The sequence below is a fragment of the Coenobita brevimanus genome, chromosome 15, assembly GCF_032717465.1.
Source record: "Coenobita brevimanus isolate Jiangsu-jjx chromosome 15, ASM3271746v2, whole genome shotgun sequence".
Lineage (NCBI taxonomy): Eukaryota > Metazoa > Arthropoda > Malacostraca > Decapoda > Coenobitidae > Coenobita > Coenobita brevimanus.
Window position 1 is genome coordinate 24,439,792 of NC_136968.1, and position 23,923 is coordinate 24,463,714.

The following is a 23,923-nucleotide window of genomic DNA, read 5'->3' on the forward strand; positions in this document are numbered from 1 at the left end:
CAGCACAATATGTACCACTTGCATAACATGCAATGTCTAAGTGTTCAGGTGGAGACATACACATCCTCTGACCAGAATGTAAAACGCATAACGTTTTCCAGACGATCGAGAATTCCATTATACAGCAAACACGTGAGGTAACTGCCGAAAGCCGGTTAGCCTGCATGACAGGCAAACTACCAGACATCACACACACACACACACACACACACACACACACACACACACACACACACACACACACCGAGCATTATTCTCAGCAATCGGAGGGCACAGTCAGGGAGCCATAGAGAACCAGAGAAGACAGAAGGAATCTTAGGAGATAGGATAGTGTTGGAGGTTCGCTGTCACACCGACAATACATAGATCAAGTCACTCTGTCCACTACATTAACACGATATAACTATCACAATGAACTCCATAACCGAAGTGTGTCTATATCACACCTTCACCTATGATACAATAGCGGTATAGACAGAGGGGTAAAGGAGACAGAGCACCACTTACCTCAAGATAAAACCTCACAACGAGTTATCCAATGCCTCAAGACTCTATATTGGCATCAACAATTCCCCACATCATCCACACTGTTATTCACCCATCCACTTGGATACCTTCATACCTCCCTATCCATCCTTATTATCACTGGTGGCAACCGGTAAAAGATGCCGTAAATTAGTGAAAGAAGAAAGAAAATAGAAGCAGCAATTTACAGTGGTAAAGAAGACGATTATTACAAGTTTCTAAGACGCAACTGTATGACTTACAAGCCTACAATCAACTACGATCTACAATGACTATCTAAGACGCAGCTCTACTGTATGATTCTATAAACAACTACAACAACTATCAACGAACACTCATCTACTATCAACGACCAACAATCTAGTTACCTATGAAGCAACTCTTGAATATTTATATTTCTACAGTCAACTACAAGTGATACTTTACAAGTTAACCACAAGTAAATAAACAAGAAGAAAATGAAGTAAGAAAGAATCAAGAAAGCAGAAGAAAGAAGTGAAGTGAGAAAGTGAAGTAAGTGAAGCAAGTACAGAGGAAATAGCAGAAAGCAACGTGCGGGATTTAAAGTGCCAGCTCAAGTCATCATAACATCAGATCTGTGACCGCCACAATCACCAACCACAACCATCAACCAATTTCACCAGGCACAACCACCAACCACAACCTTAACCACAAGTCACAACTCCACAACCAACAGGCCTTAGCGGGAATGCGGTGGTGCTGACGACATTACAACACCCACCTCAAGACGTGGCATCACTATCACCGCTAACCACCATCTCCACTACAATCCTTGCCATCCGGTACCAAAACCCCTATCTTCACTAGGCTACCATAATTATTAGTGAGTTAAATACGTCCTTTCGGGACTTTGGCGAAAGCTTTGCCATTGCACTTGACATCTAAAAGGCTTTCGATCGAGTCTGGCATAAATCTTTAATTTCCAAACTGCCCTCCTACGGTTTCTATCCTTCTATCTGTGCCTTCATCGCTAGCTTCCTTTCTGGTCGTTCTATAGCCGCTGTTGTAGACGGCCATGATTCTTCTCCTAGATCTATCAACAGTGGTGTTCCTCAGGGCTCTGTCCTATCGCCAACTCTCTTCCTTTTATTCATCAATGATCTTCTAAGCTGTACATCTAACCCTATCCACTCATACGCTGATGACTCCACCCTTCACCTTTCCATTCGGTTCCCGCAACGCCCATCTCAACAGTTACTTCAACAAACAAGGGATGAGGCTATGGCACACCTAATGTCTGACTTGGCTCATATCTCTGACTGGGGTAAAAATAATATGGTTGTCTTTAATGCATCTAAGACACCTTACACCTATCAACCCGACAAAATCTTCCACAGGTATACCCACTAATGTTTAATAATATTCAGCTTAATCCTGCATCATCCTTGAACATGCTTGGGGTTTCATTTACTCGGGACTTATCTTGGAAAGATCATATTACATCTCTTGTAAAATCTGCTTCCAAGAGATTGGGTGTGCTAAGCCGACTCCGCTCGTTCTTTACCCCTGCGCAATTGTTGACTCTATACAGGAGTTTTATCCACCCCTGTGTGGAGTACAACTCTCATGTGTGGGGAGGCTCCCCACATACAGCTCTTCTCAATAGGGTGGAGTCAAAGGCTTTTCGTCTCATTAACTCTCCTCCTCTTACTGACTCCCTTCAACCTCTGTCTCTTCTCCTCACTGTTGCATCTTTATCTCTTTTCTATCGCTACTTTAATGGTCACTGCTCCTCTGAACTGTGTGCTTGCATTCCTCCACCTCTACGACGGGCGCGTAGCACCCGTCTGGCAGCAAGCTCTCATCCTTTTTCTGTCCAACTCTCTAATGCAAGAGTTAACCGTTACTCCCAGTCTTTCATTTATGCAACAGGTCAGCTCTGGAACTGTCTCCCTCTGTCTGTATTTCCTGCTGCCTATGATCTCCAGTCTCTCAAACACAGTGTGTCCATGCATCTCAAAATGATTGGATCTTGAATTTGGCTCTCTATTGTATTTTGTTTTTCTCTTCGAGGGAACTGTTACTGCGGGCTCATGGCCTTTGGTTCCTTCTTCCTCGCATAAATATATATATATATATATATATATATATATATATATATATATATATATATATATAAATATATATATATATATATATATATATATATATATATATATATATTGTTACATAGCCTATGATTTCATCATCCTTTGTGTAATTCTAACGTACAGTATGCTGCATGTTTGATCACGAGCGTGTTCTACCTCACTCCCCCCTTCTCCCTTATAGTAGAGTAAGTCGTTCTTTCTGTTGTTCAGAGCAGGAGTGTCAACTCTTTGTCCCCTATGGCTTCATTTGCGTGTCCTTCTTACAAGTTGTATCAAGCTCTGCCGGCCCCTATATAATGAGCTCAGTCACTGCATTAATTGCCACTTAGATCTACTCCTCATTTTGTTCACATCTCTGTCCTCCCCTGTACAATTGTTATTGTTTTTGTGAGTGCTCAGGAAGTCTCCAACCATCTAGCTGCTGTGTAATTTCAGTATAAGTGTTATTACATTTTTTCTTGTACTGTATAGCATAAGGCATTAATTCGTGGGCCTGGTGAGGTTTTTGTGATTCATGTGGAGTTTTGATGTCAGCCATTGTTAATAATATTTTGTATCTGTAATAATATATCTTGCATTCACTGAGCATTATCCGGTTTTCTCATTTTATCAGGGCTGACTTAGATAAATTTACACTTGCTAATTTCGTGTTAATAGAGGCTATTGCAGTTAACCATATATTTAACCTGTTTTTTGCCATTACATTATCCTTATGAGTCCTGAATGTTTAGTTGTTAGTTTGAGCATTAAACTTTAACTTGTAATTTTACCTAACTCTTTTGTTTTGAACCTGGAACTTTGCGGGACAGTAGTGATATTTTAGTATTCTCACTTAAAGTGTTCATTATCTCTCTCTGTTCCGTAACATAAATTTGGCCACCTCTTATCAGGATATTCAGGATATTATCATAAGGATATTGCTTGATATTTTGTGACTGTGATTTATTCATGATGTCTACTATTACTACGCTTGATGAAGCCAAAGATTTTTTGTCAAATGTGCAAACAGTGTGTGATGTAGAAAACAGAACAAAGAATGAACTTAAGCTTGTTGCTCAACAATTGGGAATTGCTGTTCGCTCTCATCATTTTAAAGATTAAATTGTTGACATGATTAATGAAAGCTTGTTTAATGTAACTCCTCCAGATGAGCAAACGCAGATTGAATTAGCTAAGTTACTGCTAGCCCTGCAGGAGGCTCGTGCTAAGGAGGCTGAATTTCAGGCCCGTGCTAAGGAGGCTGAGTTTCAGGCAAATGCTAAGGAGGCTGAGTTTCAGGCTCGTGCTAAGGAGGCTGAGGCACAAGTTGAAATTGCTAGGATTCAGGCAGACCATGAGTATCGCATGAAACAAGGTGGAACTGGATCATCTAGCTCTGATGATTTTGATGTGGCTAAAAATGTTAAACTTGTCCCTCCTTTTAATGAATCTGATTTAACAAAGTATTTTCAGTTGTTTGAGACGGTAGCTACAGGCTTTAATTGGCCCAAAAAGTATTGGCCAGTACTCCTTCAAACTGTTCTCACCGGTAAAGCTCAGGTAACTTATGCATCTTTGCCTCAGGATCAATCTGATAATTATGATGTAGTTAAGAGCTTGATTCTTAAGGCCTATGAGCTTGTTCCTGAAGCCTATAGAGTAAAATTTAGGACAACTTATAAGCAAGATAAGCAATCCCATGTTGAGTATGCAAAAATCAAAGAAGATCTGATAGAGCAGTGGTTAAATTCTAAGAATGTGGATTCTAATTTTGATAAATTTAAGCAGATGATTTTTCAGGAGGACTTCAAAAGGTGTGTTAATAAAGATGTAAGCCTATATCTTGATGAGAAAAGAATAGATAATTTGTCTGATGCTGCAGTTTTAGCTGATGAATATGTTCTCACTCACAAGAGATATTCTGAAGAAAGAAGGAAAGCTGAGAGTAAGTACGTTGCCTCTACTCAGAGTACAGGTAACAGGAAAGAGAATAAAGATGATGTTTCTTAGGAAGTAAATACCAGCTCCACCTCTAGATTTCAGAAAAGTAAATGTACTTATTGTAGTAAGCTTGGTCATACTACGGAGAAATGTTTCAGGAGACAGCGTGATGTGAACAAAAAGGAGTCTTTAAATAGTCAATCAATTGGTCTAGTGTCCACCCTTGAGAGTTCCCAGAATTCTCTAACCGAGTTAACTGAACCTGCTTTGAGGGGTAAATTAAATTCTCATGATGAAGCTCCTCTTTTGAGCAGTAACGTGGGTGACACTCTCAAGAGTTCATGTGCTAATTTCCTGTCTGATGGTTTTGTCAGTCCTCTGGACAGTAATGACAGGAAATCAGTTAAAATATATCGTGATACAGGTGCTTGCCAATCCCTTATGCTGACCAGTGTTCTAGGCTCTAATGTTAATTCCTCTGATGAAACTGTAATCTTACAAGGTGTAGGGAATAATTACTTCTCTGTCTCTCTGTGCAGAGTGAATTTAGAGTCTGGTTTTGTTTATGGTTCCGTTATGGTTGGGTTGGTTGAGACACTCTCAATGTCAGGTGTAACTTTCTTACTTGGAAATGATATTGGTGGAAGTCAAGTGTGTCCAGCTCCTCAGTTGTCTAGTGAGCCAGTGGCTGCAGCCCAGGATTGTGATGTCCCTGATGTGTTCTCTGCATGTGCTGTCACAAGGGCTAAGTCTAATGTTACTGGTGACTTAGAGGATAATGATGATGATGATGTTATCCTAGCTGACACTTTTCTTGCTAATTTGGACCACTCACCAGATGAGGTAGTACCCCGTAGTGTTGATAATTTGTCTCAAGAGTTGGTTGAGTTGCGGGTTGCTGACCCTGAGTTGAAAGGTCTAGCTAACTCTGCTTGCAGTGAGGAAGAGTCAGCCGGTGCTTCTACTTGTTATTATATAAAGTCAGGAGTACTTATGAGGAAGTGGAGACCCCCAACAGCATCAACCGACTGTGAATGGGAGGTTGTGCATCAAGTTGTCATCCCTCGTGTTTGTAGGCAGGATATCATTAGATTGGCTCATTATTCCAGTTTGGCAGGAGACATTGGAGTGAGGAAGACTGTGGCAGGCATTTTGAAACACTTCTACTGGCCAGGTATCTTCAGAGATGTTTCCTGATATTGTAAGTCTTGTCACACCTGTCAAGTTGTGGGGAAGTGTAATCAGACCGAAAAGGTTGCACCTCTAGTTCCCATTCCTCCTTTTGAGGTGCCATTCACCCGTGTGTTGGTGGATATTGTGGGCCCTCTTCCTAAGACTCCTTCAGGATTTTCTTATGTGTTGACCCTGATTGATATGGCTACTCGTTATCCTGAAGCCATTCCACTTAGAAATATCTCAGCAAAGAACGTAGTTAAGGAAATGCAAGGGTTCTTCACAAAGTTTGGTCTGCCCAAGGAGGTACAGTCAGACCGGGGAAGTAATTTCATGTCAAATGTTTTCAAGCAGTCTCTGAAAGAGTTGGGCATCACCCAGATCACGTCTTCAGCTTACCATCCCCAGACCCAAGGAGCGTTGGAGAGATATCATCAAACACTCAAATCGATTCTCTAGAAATACTGTTTGGAACATCAGAAAGACTGGGATAAAGGTCTTCCATTCGTTGTATCTGCCGCAAGAGAATCTCCAAATGAATCACTGGGCTTCTCACCCTTTGAACTACTGTTTGGTCATGAAGTAAGAGGACCCCTTAAGCTACTCAAGGAATGCTGGCTGTCGGAGGAAGATGACGTCAACCTGCTGGAGTATGTGATGAAGTTCAAAGAACGGCTGTCCACTGCTTTACAGCTGGCGAGAGAGAATTTAGGAGCTGCTCAGGAGAAGACGAAGACTTGGTATGATAAGAAGTCCAGGTTACGCCACTTTCAGCCAGGAGATCAGGTTTTGATTCTGCTACTGGTGCATGGGCAACCTCTTCAAGCCAAGTTTAGTGGTCCTTATTTCGTGGAGAAGAAACTCAGTGATGTCAACTATGTCATCACCACACCAGATCGTAGAAACAACAAGCAACTTTGTCACATCGACATGCTAAAGTTATATCACAGGCGGGACGAAAATAACCCAGTCTGCACTGTAGCTGTTCCACCCGAGTCTGCAAGTGAAGTTCTCCCATGCAGCATGAGCCTGAGTGATAGTTTGGGGAAGAATCCTGATATCATGAATGATCTCCAGACTAAGCTTTCTCATCTACCTCCCGAGGAGAGGCAGGAGTTTTCGGCATTACTGCAGGAGTACCCGCAAGTGTTCCGTGCTACTCCAGGAAGAACCACTGTGTTGATGCATGATGTCGATGTTGGAGATGCAAAGCCAATTAAACTGCCTCCTTACTGTGTGAACCCAGTGAAAATTCCTCTCATCCAGAAGGAGCTTGGCTACCTGATGGACCACCCACAAGATGATTGAGCCCTGTCAGAGCGAGTGGAGTTCTCCTGTCACTCTAGTCCCTAAGCCAGGTGGGTCACAGCGGCTTTGCATCGACTACAGACGTGTTAATCAGATAATCAAAACAGACACTTACCCTCTCCCTCGCGTCAAAGATTGCATAGACAAGATCGGAAAGGCTAGGTACATAAGTAAGTTTGATTTGTTAAAGGGATACTAGCACGTACCTATGACTGAGCGTGCTAGGGAGATCTCATGTTTTGTAACACTAGGAAAGACTTTTGCATGTTCTGTAATGACACATGGTATGAAGAATGCACCAGCCACTTTTCAGAAGCTCATGAATGTTGTAACAGAGGGTTTGGCAGGGTGTGTTGTTTATATTGATGATGTATTAATCTTCAGTGACAACTGGAAAGATCACCTATGCCATGTCAGTAAATTTCTTGAGCGTTTGGTTCAGGCTAATCTTGTAGCTAATTTATCAAAGTGTGAGTTTGGTCAAGCTAAAGTTCAGTACCTTGAGTACGTAACTGGTGATGGACATGTTGCACCACCAGGAGCTAAGGTTCAGGTTATAAGCGATCTTCCCAGACCTAAAAGTAGGAAAGAGCTACAAAGATTTTTGGGAATGGTAGGTTATTACAGGAGATTTGTTCTTAACTTTTCAATTCTTGTATCACCACTTACAGACCTACTGAAAAAGGGAGTTAAATTTGTCTGGACCGATAACTGTGAATCCTCTTTCAGCAAACTTAAAGCTATCCTATTAAGTCAGCCAGTGCTCGCTACTCCAAATTTTGCTAAGCATTTTAAGATGGCTGTTGACGCAAGTGATACAGGAGCTGGGGCTCAACCCCGATCCTGGTGAGGGCTGCATCGGTTGGAGCATAATGCGCCCCGGAGTGAGATGTTCATGCCTGGGGCGCTCCATGGAATCGGGGCGCGTGGTCATATGGAACGTATGCCCATATCGCACAGACATCATGTGTGCCCTGCCTACCCCACTGTTGTCTCTTCCAGGGGGTGTTGTGATGCCCTCTGTTGCCACGGCTACTATTTCACCACCGTCATGGTGGGAAAAGTCAGTGCCCTGCCTACCCCACTGTTGTCTCTTCCAGGGGGTGTTATGATGCCCTCTGTTGCCACGGCTACTATTTCACCACCGTCACGGTGGGAAAAGTCACGTCCTTGTGGCTGGAGGTAGTAGGTCTTGGTGGTGCTGGTCCTGTGGGCTGGAGTCAGATGTTGGAGGAGGGTGATCCACTGAGTGATTGCTAGGTTTTCGTCGTGGTGAGGGGTGCAGGTTAGGTAGAGGGTGGAGGCTCAGGAGGCTGTGTGGAGGATCTGGAGGCGGTGATGAGGCCCACAGATGCAGCGTTTCCTGCCATAGATCGGTGCCCAGGTGGCTTGTCAAATCCTCATGGCTGTAGGAAGTCACTCTCTTGATGGTCTGAGCTGAATGCTGACGACTGAGGCGGGGGTGATGGTTTTATGCTGAGAAGAAGTGCAGGTGTTTTCCCAAGGGATTGTGGTGGTTGGATATTTCAGTTGGGCTTGGTGTCGTCTGAGGGTGATGGGAGTGGTGTTGGGGGTGTGGAGGCTGGGGGTGATTGAGTTTGGGGGGGAGGCGAGGCAGGGGGATGGGGGAGGGAGTGGTGGTGTACCTGGAGGGAGGGCATGAGAGGCAGCCGGAGTGAGTGATGGTGGTCTTTAGGGTCGGTATGGGTGGCGAGGTAGGAGTGCTGCCTCATGGTTCTTTGGTTGCACGTGGTGTTGGGCCGTGGCAGGCGGCATTGGGTGGTGGCATCTGGGGTGGGGATTTGGGGGCAGAGGGGAAAGGTGAAGTGGTGATGGGAGGCAGTGATATAGGGGTGAGGGTGGCAGGGGGTGGCATGTGGGCATGTGAGTGTGTGCTGGTTGTGGATGGTTTTGGCATGTTCAGCCGGCGCGGTGGGGAGGGAGGTGAGGTGTAGGGGTTGAGGGGGATGGTGGTGAGGGGGTGGGGGGTTAGCTGAGAGAAGGGATTTGTAGCGGCAGTGAGGTGGAAGGTGAGGTGGCGTGAGGAGTGGAAGGTGAGGGAGCCGGTGTTGAGGGGGTGGGAGATGGTGGGAGGGAGGAGGAGGGCATGATGTAGCAATTGTAGGAGTTGGGAGGGGGGTCTGGGGTGGCGAGCGGAGGTGAGGTGGTGCAGGAGGTGGGTGGGGTGAGGCAAGGGGAGGCGGTGGTGCAGAATGGGTGCACCTGATGATTTCTGTATGATCGGGGAGTGTTGTGGTAATCTATGGTCACTTGGTAGGGATAGGGATGTGGGTGACACCACATGGGCCCATAAAGCATGGAGAGAGCTTATGGGGAATCAGCAGTTTTGCAACCATCACAGAATCACCTGGTTTATAAGGGTTCAAGGGGGTGGCATCAGGTTGGAGGTCCAGGCCATTTTGCAGGTGATGAAGGTGTCTCTTAAGGTGGTGGAGGGGGTCAGACATGGGGGATATGGTGGGAGGTTGTAGGTGTCAGCTTAGTGGCAGGAGGAGAGGGGCTTCCCTGAATATCCGCTTGTGAGGGGATATACTGTCTTCTCGGGGGCAGGAGTTGATTCCCTATTGGACGATTTTAACGTAGGCTGGCCAATCTTCGTTTTTGTTTCCTCGATTCTAATGTGCACCTGGTTCATGAGAGTGCAGTGGCTCCTCTCGCAAACTCCATTCCCCTGTGGTCAGCATGAGGAGGAGTGGGAGATGCAGTAGCCAAATGTGTTGGCTACTTCTCACTAGATGTTGCTGGTGAACCCGGGGGCTTTATCCAAGTGTAGGGCCTGAGGTATTCCAAAATAGGGGAAAATGTGGCAGACCAGGGCATCAGCCACGGTGATGACCTAGTGTTCTTTGGTGGGGCATGCGGTGAGACATTTGGAATACGTATCTACGAAGGTGATGTTGTACCAGTATCCCGATTTGGGTGGTAGGGGCCCCACTACATCCATGGAGAGTAACTGCCAAGGCTTGTGGGTAGTTATGCTTCCTGATGGGCTGGGAGTGCAGGTGGCATCTTTCCCTAACGCACAGGCTTGGCAGGACTGGGTGACTTGTTTGGCCAGGTTAATGGGGTTGGGGGCCCAGTAAGTCATTGTACACCTGGAAGAGCTCCTTGATACATAGGTGGATCCCGTTGCCAGAGTGAAGGTGTCTCATGTATCCAAGGCGGTCTCTGGGTTGAGGACAATGTGTCCTGCTGGGGTGAACAAATTGTCACCCTGCTCGTGGAGTTTGGCAAATAGATATGACGGAATCCAGGGGGGGGAGGTCCTTGCCACGCCACTGTTGGAGGTGTTCCAGTTTGTGTCAGACTGTGCAGATGGGCAGGCATGTGAGTGCGTCGGCGTTAGTGTGGAGCTTGCCGAGTTGGTAGATCTTGTAGCTGAATTCCTCCAATGTCTCCCTCCATCTAATGAGCTGGGCATTATGGGTGTCAGACTGTCTTACCCATTGCAGTGACTGGTGGTCCGTGATGATCGTAACATTGGTTCTGGATAGGTAGGCCCGGAAATGCTCCAAGGCTTAGACGATGCCCAGGCATACTTGCTTGGTGGCAGTATAGTTCTTTTTGGCCTGGTTAAGGTGCGGCTGGTGCAGGCGATGATGTGCTCTCGTCCTTCCTGGACTTGCGCAAGGACGGCGCCAATCACGATCAGGGAGACATTGGTGTATTATCAGAAGGGCAGGGTGCAGTCGGGGAAGGCAATGACTGGGGCAATTATGAGTTTGTTCTTAAGTTCTTGAAAAACAGCCCTTAGCTCGTCGGTCCAGGTAAAGGGCTCTCCCTTCCTGGTCATGTCGTGGAGGGGTTTGGCGATACTGGCGAACCCTTTTACGAATCGTCGATAGTATGAGGTAAGCCCCAGGTAGGCTCGGACCTCGTGAACATCTCGTGGCAGGGGGAGGTCCCCAATGGTGAGATTCCGGCTTTCGAGATGATATGCCTCAGGAAAGCAAGTCTGTGCAGCTAGGACGCATTGGAAAGGTGGAGCTTGAGGCTCACCTGGAGGATGCGTTGAAAAACTTTCCTGAGGCGTTGAAGGTGATCAGCCCATGTCTTGCTAAAAGTGATACGTTGTCCAGGTATGACAAATAGATTCCCCAGGTAAGGCCATTCAGGATGGACTCCATCAATTGGGAGAAGGTGGTGGGGGCATTGCAGAGTCCGAATGGCAGGACAATGAATTCGTAATGCTTTCCATTGCTTGTGGAAAATGCTATCTTCCCTCTATCGCTGGGGTGTATGGGGACCTGCCTATACCCCGATTGAAGATGCAGGGTAGAAAACCAGGAGGTGCCATGCAGGGAGTCAAGAGAGTTGTCGATCCTGGGAAGTGGGGTGGCATCCTTGATGGTAACGTTGTTGAGGCAGTGGTAATCCATGCAGAATCGCATGGTACCCTCCTTCTTTTTGACAAGGACGACTGGAGAGAACCAGGGGCTGGTGGAGGGTGAAACAACACTGGCATTGAGCATTTCCTTGACCTGCCAGTCTCCTATTGCTTATTGTTTCGGCATCAGGATGGATGATGGATAGGCGGTCTTGTGGTGTGTACTTCGTGCGCCAGGTAGGTAGTGTGGCTGATGTCGGTAAGTCTTCACGCAAAGAAGTCCTGAAAGTCCAGGAGAAGTTGGTGGAGAGTGTTGACTTGGTGGGGTAAGAGATGCTTGGGTATGGGGAACAGTGGGGTGGGGGAAGAAGGGATGGTGGTGATGCATGGCTCTGCCTCTTCCATTTCTCCTACCACAAGCCCCTTAGGTAGCGTAAGGGGGGTCGTGGTGATGTTGGTGATTCTGACTGCTGCAATGTGAGGGGGGAGGAAGATGGGTGATAGGAAGCAGCCCGAGAGAGTTCCAGGCGGCAGGTTTTTGGAGAATAGGACAGATGGTCTGATAGGCATGTTCAATGGCAGCCATGCTTCGTGATGAGGGGGAATTGTGATAGTGGAGGTGGTAGTAGCGGGGAAAGTGGGGCGAGCGGGGGGGATGGGGAGGGGGTTGGGGGAGGGGGGATAGGCTGGTGGTGCACAGTGCTGGGGAGGGGCGGGGGAGGGTTTGCAGGTGCACAGGGGTTGTGAGGGGTCAGGGGAGAAGACTGCCGCTTGTGGCAGTTGATCGTCGTTCGCAGTTTCTGTAGGAGGTCCAGTCCCAGATATCCATCGTAGGTGTGGCAAGCTGAGTTGAAAATGATGAATTTATGTTAGGTGGAGACTTTTTGGTGGGTGTTGGTGCGTTAGGCCTGGGTTTCCCCACGGATGGGTAGGGGGCCATCCCCTGCATCTATGAGATGAGTCGACGTAGGGAAAAGCTTGCCAAAAGCCGATTTATGATGGGAGTAAAAGTGACTGTAGAAGCACGATCTAGTCGCTCCCATATCGACCAGAAGTCTTGCTGTAACCCCGTTCAATCTTATCTTATCGTAGACTGGAGGGCGATATTTCTGAGAGGTGGCCCCCGCCACCATGGGGAGGTGTGGGGGCAGGCCTAAAAATCCAGCTGTTGTGGGATCTCGTCTTCTTATGGCCCCATTTCCCCAGGATCGATGTCTCCGGCTGGTGCAGTGTCATCCTCAGGGCCCTCATTCCCCAAAGATGATACTTTGCAGTGGCCTGGGGTGTTTAGTTTGCACCAGGCTGCATTGAGTTGCTCCCAGATGTCGTGGAGTGGACACCAGTGGCTGCACTCAGTGAACTCCCAGAGGTTGATTGTAATTAGGTTCTGGGTCTCCTAGTAAGTAGGGTGCTTGATTGTGGGGTGTGCCCTAGGTGGGTTGGGTGATGGCATAGGGTTGGTGTGGGTTGGTGGTGGCTGAGGTTTGCTATGTGTGGCTGGTTTATTTGTGGGAAACTTGCTCACTATGTTGATTTGTTGAGGGGTGGAGCGGGAGGTCAGGAGTTGCCATTTCAGCTGGATGTCCCTGTCCAGATCTCCCCTAGGGTCGTGTGTGATGAAGTGCTCCTTGACCATACTGGGGAGAACTCTGAGGAGGGTATTTGAAGTATGCTGCTCCCGGGTTTCTGCGTCTGCTTCCGGGTATGTGGCAGTGACAAGCCGCCTGGCCTGGATAAGAGTGTCATCCAGGTTCCCGTCATAAGTTGGGCTGTTCAGTTGGGACAGCGCCACCACTCTTCCTAGAGAGGGTGTGATTGCTTGCACCACTATTTTAGTGAAATTTGCCTATGTTAGTTCGGGGACGACTTTGGGTGCGATATTGGCCACTGCTTTGTCCAAAAGTGGTAGGGTGACTGTGATTTTCTGTCTGTTGTCTTCAAAGCCAATATCTAACAGCAGCTTGACTATGGATGGGTACGTGTGGGTGTCGTACTGCTCCTGGTCGAATTTGGGCAACTATGCAATTTTGTTGCCATTTTGATGATTTCTCTGTTTTGCTCCTCTCTGTATTCTGCCCAGGTCAAGAACCACCGCTGTCCACCAGTGTTATGCTAGGTAATTTTAGATCGGCTTCCCGTCCTAACAACACCTACAGTATAGCTGGGTTCCCTTTCTAGACCAGCGCTAGGACACAGTGTAAGAGGAACAGGGCATAAAAACACTGGGCAACTACCTTACACGTATGTTACCAAATTCCTTAATACAGGGCAGACAGACAAGCTCACAAGCCTCTATACAAAGGCAAAGCTCATACTAGCAGATATATTATGGGTATCGCACAGGATACCGGCAGTCTCGAGAGTAGAAGACACACACTGTACTTAAGTGGAGTTGAGATTACACTTTGACCTGGGGTTGCGTATTCTTTATAGTAGTTATGTTCATGTCCCGTGTTACACTAAGTGGAGTTATAATGGTTAAGCACTGTTTATGTCTCGTCTCACTTTCAGTGGAGTTAAGGTATTTAAGCGGTGTCACTGGTGTTCTATACACTGATTGTTAACTTTCACTTTCACTCCATGGGCATTGGAGTCACAGTCACGGTCGGTGTGTGGGGCAAGGGAACAGGCTGACTTGGGGGGGGGGGACAGCAGCTCACAGATGTCGGCCTGGCGTCAGCAGTGTCCCTTCAGGTGTCATCTCGTGTAGGGGCCACAGGACTACTGTTATGGGCATTGTCCTCCGGGGTGGGCTGCAGTTGGGTATGGTGAAGGGCCCCGCGCTGGCGGGACTGGGTACAGGGGTTTGGCCCTCAGGACTGAGGCCAAATAGCCTCTGCAGGCACTCATGTAGGCGTCCGGTGAGGAAAGGGCACCGCTCCTCCTCAGGACTGGGGAGGTCACGCCCCGGGGTATTAGGGGTGCCATTGAGAGCCCTTCTGTTGTGGTCTCGCTCCCACTGCTTCGCCGTCAGGGTAGGGCTGCGGCGCTACTTGCAGCAGGAGTCTGACAGACACTGGTCTCCCTCTGGTGCCAGCTGGATGGAGTGCAACCCGGGGGATAACACAGGGCCTCTCCACCAGTCCTCTATAGGGAGGTTCTCCTTATGGAGGCTGCCTCAGTCTGGGGAGTTGGAGGTGGGACTTACTCTGCCTCCAGTGGGGCGGCTCGAGCAGGGGTCTCCATCAGGTTGTGAAGTCACAGGGGGTGAGGGACTTTTATAATGTCCCTCCCTGGCGCGGCTACCAGCCGTTGCCGTGGTCCCTTGGGTAACAGGAGGAGGGTGGCTACAGGACATCTCTCTCCCGTCAGTTTGGCGATCGGCCATCACCAGGGCCGTGACGTCCTAACGGGACTGTAGACAAAGTGCGGCTGTCAGCCGTCACTTGCCTACAGGCTCGACCACCAGCCAATGCTGAAGTCCCATATGAGGGGTGACATGTAGGCAAGGGATGGCTACTGGCTGTCCCCTGTTTACTGGTGCAGCTGCCGGCTGTCACCGGTGTCGTGCCCCTCGAGGCAACTGCAGAAGGAGAGAGGGTGAACCTTTCTCTCCCCACGTGTGGCAACCGGCCATCACGGGTTCTGCAGGTGGGCAGCACTATGAGCGGCTACAGGCTGTCTCTCTATGTGCCTGTCTACTGGCTGTTGCCTGTATGTGCGGCTACCAGCTGTCACTATTGCACGGCTACAGGCCGTTGCTGGTGCATGGCCACAGGCTGTTGCGAGTGCATGGCTACGGGTCATTGCTGGTGCATGGCTACAGGCCGTTGCTTTAGTTGTGCGACTACCAGCTGTCAGTGGGGTGTTGCCTGGAGCTAATTTATTAGCTCCACCCCGATCCTGGTGAGGGTTGGATCGGTAATGCACCCAGACTGAGAAGTTCATGCCTGGTGCACTCCGTGGAATAGGGGCACGCGGCCATATGGGATGTATGCCCATATCTCACGGACATCGCATATGCCCTGCCTACCCCTCAGTTGTCACCTCCTGGGGAGGTTGTGATGCCTTCTGTTGCCACGGCTGCTTTTTCAGCAATGTTCACTTAGGAGAAGGAAACAATCTTTGCCTGCCCTGCAAACATTATTTATGATGTAAAAAAAAAAACTAATCTTGTGGAAATATTAGTTAAGTTTAGTCTTTTTTTTGTTCACCAATCAATAATTAGATAAAAAGTGACATCTGGCATGTTTCATGATTCATGCCAGCAGTGTGACCAATGAAGTGATTTTCCCACTAAATTTAGATGTTTCAAAAGCAATTTAGCTGGTAAAAATTTAAAGTTTTACATTTATCTGGCCTTTTTTGAAGGTCTTGTCTATCTTTTTTTTTTTTTTTTTTGTTAATTTCCTTCAGTCTGGCAGATTTTTACTGCTTTTGAGACTAATTTAACGGATTTCTATTATGTTTCTTTTGGCAATACTACATGCCAGGCCTTCTGTCAGTCATTACCATGCCATGGGTAGGATGGATGTGCCTTGGCCTTTGTCAAGGTTCCCTCCCCCCCCATTTTTTTAATACATTCATTTTTGTCCTTATTTCTCTTAATTGTTGCACTTTTGCTTTTGACAGTCACCGTTTCCCTTTTTAGTTCTTTCATGAAACTGCCCTATATATTATGTAACATGTTGGAATTTGATCATGTGAATGAAAACGGCCAATTTCCCCTTATAATTGCACTGGTTTCACTAACTTCACTGAAAGCCAACAGATTAATTTGCTTCTTGATAGCAATACAGGTAGTTATTGGTTGTTCCTGGGCACATGCATTAACTCTTTCCCACACGGATAAGTTAATAAGTTTTCTGTGCCACGACGCATTGGCTTTTCTCCCCTCCCCACCGGCCGCCTCACGCTCCAAAAATGTGTATTCCCAGCTTATTTTCACCACTCAGACACATTTATTTTGCCACAAAAGCCACATATTCCTATTCGTCGATGTTTGTTCTACATGATAAGCAAAAAAAAAAAAAATACCTTACGTACATTAGGGCACTGGGAATAAATATTCGGGAACATAGATCTCACTTCCCAACATCATAAATCGAATGTTTACAAATCAATCTCTACATGTTATACATCATTCGAAAGAGAATTTTATTAGCTTTTGAATGCCAGAGGTCCCAGTCGAGGAATATGCAAAAAACAACAGTGTATTTTCCTGCACGCTGAACCGCCATCAGCCACGCTCTCTTACATTATTATCCTGTAGTGCACTAACATTTTTATGCTTGCTAGCTACGCTTTCTTTGGTTTTATACGAACAACTACTTTATATAATTACTTCTGTTTAGTATTTAGTCCTCTCAGAAACCACACTTGAACACTAAATCTGTTGCTAGCAACTGAAACTGAAGCCGTACTTATTTCCCTATCATTTGTGTTGAGTGAACCCCTCCGCCCATGATGACGCTTTTATCGTCATTTGGGCATGTCTGTGACTATACTTGATGACACTTTTGTCATCATAAAAGCATAAAAACCTTCATCAGAGAAAAAGTTTTTGGCTGATCTGCGTAATTTTTGGATGCATCATAGTTCCCACGCCTCTCGTCAAAAGTAATGACGTGGCAACCTCGGGGCCCAAGACACACGGCAGCCTGGCCAGGTTGATTAGTACACATTAGCTGTTGAGGGTGAAGGTAGCGCAAGGCTGATCATTTAACCCGCCCCATCCCGACCACTTTTCCACCACTGACTCCCCCCAATCCCGACCATTTTTGGAATTTTTTTTTTTTTGGCTCAAACCTCCGCTTTTGGTGAGAAACATCGAAAATTCAGAGAAATCGCTCACCTGAGGTTTAAAATACTCGATCCAGGTAGGAGTACCTCCTTACCATACAGGGTTTTCTATCAGGCTGGCTGCAAAGAAAACGAGTTCTATGGGAGGATAACTATTCCACACCACTCATAAATGGTATTTATCTATTTATTTATTTGGTACGAATTTATATGTAGTACGAGAGTATATTGGTTTTCAAATGGTAATATAGGCATTATAAGCATTGTTTCACTCACTAACTCATGACCATTCCTGACCTTATTTTGCCACATTACCTGATCATCATTTCTGACTTTCTTCCTCTAATGTTTGTCCTCCACATTGTCATCGATTGGGGAATCACTCTGGCCCAGAATTTCGTACCGTGGCATGACATGGCTTTACTGGCCAGGTCACTGATAACAGGTGAATTGCTGAGAAAAGGGCATGCAGGGGGGGGAGGAGGTCATGCTGGGTAAGGCACTGTCCCTGCCTGGCATCTTGTAGAGGAAGGTGTCCCGTGTATACGTGCGAAAAATCACTCGCGAAAATTGAAAATTGTGCAAATTAGGGACCTTGCAATTGATTCGTGTTTTTGTACGTCGACGGGATTGGCAGTGACAAAACGTGTGGACGTTAATTCACGTTGACGGGACGCCGTGGGTTAAATCGTACTCTATTTACCCCGTCCCGGGATGCGTGTCATATTCCTCTGTACGAGTAGCGCTTGTATTTACTTTTTGGGCATTATTGTGATTAGATTTGGTGTTTGCAATAGGGTATTAGGTTTTTGTGAATCATTCCTTGCCGTAATCAGCCCTTGGCCCAAAGAAGATTGTGCTGGTCCTACCCTGTTTTTTGGAGTGTCCCAACAACTACACTCCCTCTACCCTGCACCCAATGTGGGTGTTCAACCATTGAACAATAATGACAATGAATCAGGTGAATATAGTGTGCAATAGCTAGTGAGCATGGACATGGTGAAACGTTTAGCAGGGGGAGGCAGGAAACTGCCTTACAACACAGCATTGTCTTCAATGGAATATTTGGCCAGGTGTTGATGAAGTCCTTGTTTTATGCTGATATATGCTGGATAGTGTTATTGTGCAATAGATAGGAGTATAGTGCAACGAGTGTACGTGATGAAATATTGGCTAGGGCATAAGTCATGTACGCCTTACAGCCATGGCACGCCGTTGTCAGGAGGGGATAAAATAGAGGAGGTTTAGAGGGATTTTTGATTTTATCATATTGTTATATTTATTCCATATCCTTTCTGTGTGAAATAAAGCATGAGTGTTATTGATATGTTTATCGTATGCTTGTGTGGATAAACGTAAACACTGCACCATGTGCTCGTCGGAAAATATCGTCTGCGATACCTTAGGTATCGCAGATGAGACATACAGAGCACGTTCAGGTACTGTTGTGGTGAAATATACTGTCTCATAAAATGATGGATTTGGTTATGTGTATTGTGAAATAAAATCGTAAACACTGCAGTGTCTTCAGGTATGAGAAACATCATCTGCAACACCTTAGCAGACAGGTAAGGGCCACGTACTTGTACTTGTTGTGGTGCAATATACTGTTTCTCTCATATACTGATAGATTTGGTTATGTTTTATGTGAAAGAAAGTAAATAACTGATCCAATTGCTTGTAGGAATGAGTGCCTCTCGTACATCTGAGTTAGCACAAAGGGAACGACATGCAACGCGAGGTTAGGAACAAGTGCATTCACATTTTACTAGTGAAATATACTGTGTATCTCATACAGTGATGTATTTTATTATTTGTTTATGTGAAAAGAAAGTGAAAGTGAACCATGTGCTCCACTAGGAATCATCTTGAACCATGTGCTCCTCTAGGAATCATCTTCTGCAACACTTTACTGCCCAGGTATGGGCCATGTAATTGACCTAAGTAGGACGTGCATTTACATTTTATTGGTGAAATGTACTGTGTATCTCATATATTAATAGGCTACGTATTATGTTGAAATAATGTGAAAGACTGAGCCACGCGCTCGTAATGAAAAGTGTGTGTCGTACACCTGAACTAGCACAAAGGTAGCTAAATGCACCGCGAGATACTTAATTGTAGATGGTGTGATATGCTGTTTATCTCATACAGTGATATATTTTGTTATTTGTTTATGTGAAAAGAAAGTGAAAGAGAACCACTTGCTCCTCTAGAAATCATCGTCTGCTACACCTTCCCGAGCAGGTATGGGCCATGTAATTGACCTACATAGGACGTGCATTTACATTTTATTGGTGAACTATAATGTGTATCTCATATATTGATAGATTAGGCTACGTACTATGTGGATATGACGTGAAAGACTAGCCACGTGCTCGTTATGACGAGTGTGTGTCGTACACCTGAGCCAGCACAAAGGTAGTGAAATGCAATGCGAGGTTAGGAACACGTGCATTTACATTTTTTTTTTTGTGTGTGTGAAATATACTGTGTATCCCATGTATTGATATATTTGGCGAAAAGACAGTGAAAGAATGATCCACGTGCTCGTAATGAAGAGTGTATCGTACACCTGTGCTAGCACAAAGGTAGCGAAATGCAAAGCGAGGTTAGGAACACATGCATTAACATTTTTTTTTTTTTGTGTGTGTGAAATATATTGTGCATCCCATGTATTGATATATTTGGCTATGTTTTATGTGGAAAGACAGTGAAAAAAATGACTCACGTGCTCGTAATGAAGAGTGTGTGTCGTACACCTGTGCTAGCACAAAGGTATCAAAATGCATCGCGAGGTTAGGAACACGTGCATTTATATTTGTGTGTGTGTGTGTGTGTGTGTGTGTGTGTGTGTGTGTGTGAAATACACTGTGTATCCCATGTATTGATATAAAAGGCTATGTTTTATGTGAAAAGACAGTGAAAAACTGACCTACTGCAGCGTGTTCTCGTAAGGGAAACACCGTCTGCTACACCTTAGTGCACAGGTAACGGCCTACGGAACACGTCCATTTACATGTTACTGGTGAAATGTACTGTGTATCTCATAAAAGTGATAAATTTGGTTATGTGTAATGTGCAAAGAAAATGAAAGAGGTAACCACGTGCTAGTGGCCCCTACCTGTGCATTGTCAGGTGTAGTAAACGATATTTTTCAAGGACATACACGTATACCATGAACCCTTGCGTTGTGCCTGTGTTGAGCCAGGTTCTTGGCTGGCTGTGAATACAATATCTTGACTCATACAAAGTGATAGATTGGGTTATGTTTTATGTGTAAAGACAGTTAAAGACTGACTTATTGCAGTGTGTTCTCGTAAAGGAAACACCGTCTGCTACACCTCAGTGCACGGGTATCGGCCTATGGAACACGTCCATTTACATGTTACTGGTGAAATGTACTGTGTATCTCATAATAATGATAGATTTGGTTATGTGTAATGTGAAAAGAAAATGAAAGAGGTAACCACGTACTAGTGGCCTGTACCTGTGCACTAAGTCAGGTGTAGGAGACGATGTTTTTCAAGGACATACACATATATCATGAACCCTTGCGTTGTGCCAGTATTGCACCAAGTTCTTGGCTGGCTGTGAATGAAATATCTTGACTCCTTTATTTCAGCTCACATTCCTACCACGGCATTGGACTGCCACAGGGTTCACAATCCCTCAGACAGCTATTTATTCTCCAGTTGGCTTGCAACGACAGTAGTCTTGCAAAGATGAAACGGGGGTTGAGACCACACGAGTGGCATCAGATCTTTGATGCGGTAGAGTCGGAGAGCGACATTGAGAGTGACCGTTCTGGGATGGAGGAGGTTGAGCTGCCACCATCCAGTCAGCAAGTGGAGCTGCCCTACCAGCTTCCATCGCGGGAGACCACACCACCACCATCGGCCGGCTTCACCGGAGAACCCTCCCCACCTGTAGGACCTGCCGGTCTCACTGCTCTCTTCGTTGGTTCCCAATCTCCAGTCCCTTCTGCCCCCCTTGACGAGCCAGCGTCACCGGAAACTGGGCCATCGTTGGTTGTGATGGCCCCTCCATCTCCTTCTGCCATGCAGGATGCTACGGTGATATCCTCGCCAGCCAGGCTGAGGAGACTGGTGTCCCCAGAGCCCTCTGTCTCGTCCTCGTCCTCGTCTGAGGCGTCCCCTCCCAGACAAGGGTGCTGTGGTCAGCTGCCTGGACACGGAGGACATCCAAGGGGTCGGAGAGCAGACCGAAGGGTGTCGACAGGCTGGCCCACTGCCACTGCACCCACCACCACTGAAGAGGATCCTGGGTGGAGCAGTTCACACCAAACCATGGTCTGTTCACTGGCTCCCCAGGGATCAAGGTGAATATTCTAACAACCCCCCTGCAGTTCTTCCAGCTCTTTTTCACACGGGAGTTGTTGTCATACCTCACTGTGGAAACCAACCGGTATGCCACATATCTGGGGACTCAGCTGGATGCCTGGTTCTCCTGCAATGAAGAGGAGATAGCCAAGTTCCTGGGGTTATACCTTTTCATGAGTGTCATGCACATGCCGACCATCAGGCACTACTGGCAGAGCTCCGAGCTGCACGACTACCCTACGGTCCGGTGGGTGATGAGTGGAAGGCACTTCATCACCATCCTGAAGCACTTCCACGCCTTCGACTCGCTCGCCATTCCCTGCGACAACCAAGATCGGCTCATATGCATTCGCACGGTCGTGGAGTACCTCCTTCAGCAGTTCCAGTCAGTGTACCTACCCGAGGAGCAGCTCAGCCTAGATGAGGGCTCTCTGAGGTGGAAGGGCTGGCTGACCTTCTGCGTCTACAACCCCAGAAGCCCACCAAGTATACTATCAAGAAGAACATGCTGGCTGAGTCGTCCTCAGGCTACATCTCGAGGTCTACACGGGGGTGCAGCGTACCCTCCAGAACACCTTCTTGGGCCTCATGGAACCGTTGAAGGACCAGGGATATAAGTTGATCATGAACAACTATTACAATTCTGTAGCCCTGTGCAAACGACTCTTCACTGCAGGATTTTACATGTGTGGGACTCTGTGGCTGCCTAGAGGAGCGCCATGCCAGCTGCAGGCCATCGCCAGGACTAAGAACCTGCCCAAGGAGGACATGGCGTACAGGCACAAGGATAATGTGCTAGTCCTGCTGTGGAGGGACAAGCACATTGTGAACATGGTGTCCACTTTCCATACTGCGGACACCATTCTGAAGAGGGTTTGAGGAAAGGTGCGGGGTAATGATGGGCAGACAACCTACATGGAGAAGGTCACTCACCAGCCTGTCGTTGTGAAAGAGTACAACAGGTAAATGGGTGGGGTGGATCATTTTGATCAGAAGGTCCAGTATTGCCCCATCCATCGCCGAACTGTCAAGTGGATGAAGAAGATCACATTCTACTTCGTCCAAATGGCACTGTTCAACGCGTTTGCCTTGTACAAGAAGTACAGACACATGCAAGTAACTCTCCTTGAATTTATGGAGCAGATCATCTACGATCTTCTGCATTTCCACGAAGAGGACTGGCCCACGTCTGGACATTTCCACAAAGAGGACTGGCCCATGTCTGGACACACACTCCACCATGCCCCAGACCTACCTATCCGGCTGCCAGCACCAGCAACACCTGGCACACAGAAGGCACAACAACCAGTGCCAGGATGTGCCTAACCACCACCAGCACCAGCACAGCCTTCAGGAAACCCCACACCAGCACCACCAGAAGCAGGACCATCACATGTGCCACCATTACCACCTGCAAGAGGCTCATCAGGGGTGCCAACACCACCACCACCTCCAGTTGCTGGTCCATCGGGAGAACCCATGCCTCAGCCTGCAGCTCCTTCACAACAGGACCACAGAGCACGACGGTATCCAAGCAAGTGTTGCCGGGTGATTGACGATGACATGAGGTTGGATCGCACTCTGGTCCACCACCGGGCGAAGATCTCTGACAAGAAGAGGCTCTGGTGTACCTTGTGCTTCAAGTGGGGGGTGAGGAAGGACACAAGGAACATGTGTCCCGTATGTGATGTGCCACTTTGCATGGGTAATTGTTTCGACTGGTACCATGCCGAGCGATACCTGCACTAGTGGAGCACACACACACACACACACACACACACACACACACACACACACACACACACGCACGCACACACACACACGCACGCACACGCACACACACACACACACACACACACACACACACACACACACACACACACAGTACAAAACTTCTCATCCCAACCGATTTAGTCCTGCAGGAAGATCATCACCGCTGGAGAAGTACGTGATATTCTTTTTTTATTTACCTATTTACCTCTATTTATGTCAGTATATTTATATATACATATATATTGTTATTTTCCTCAACACAAACGACAGGGAAATAAGTACAGCTTCAGTTTCAGTTGCTAGCAACAGGTTTAGTGTTCATGTGTGGTTCTGAGAGGACTAAAAACAAAAGGAATTATATAAAATAGTTGTTGGTATAAAACTAAAGAAAGCAAAGTTAACAAGCATAAAAGTGTTAGCGGGCTACGGGAAAATGTCGTAAGTGAGTGTGGCTGATGGCAGGTCAGCATGTGGAAAAATACACCGTAGTTTTTGGCATTTTTCTCGAAAACTATGAGGCCTAGGATCACCGTCCTTTACTGAGATGAAAGGGAATGAAATTGTGCATAGGATGATGAAATAAAAACATAACGGTGCCGGAAAAGTTCTTCGCAATGGCTCTCTGAAAAAAAAAGTTGTTCTCTGTCGAAAATGGGTTTTACTTTTTTGCTTATTATTAG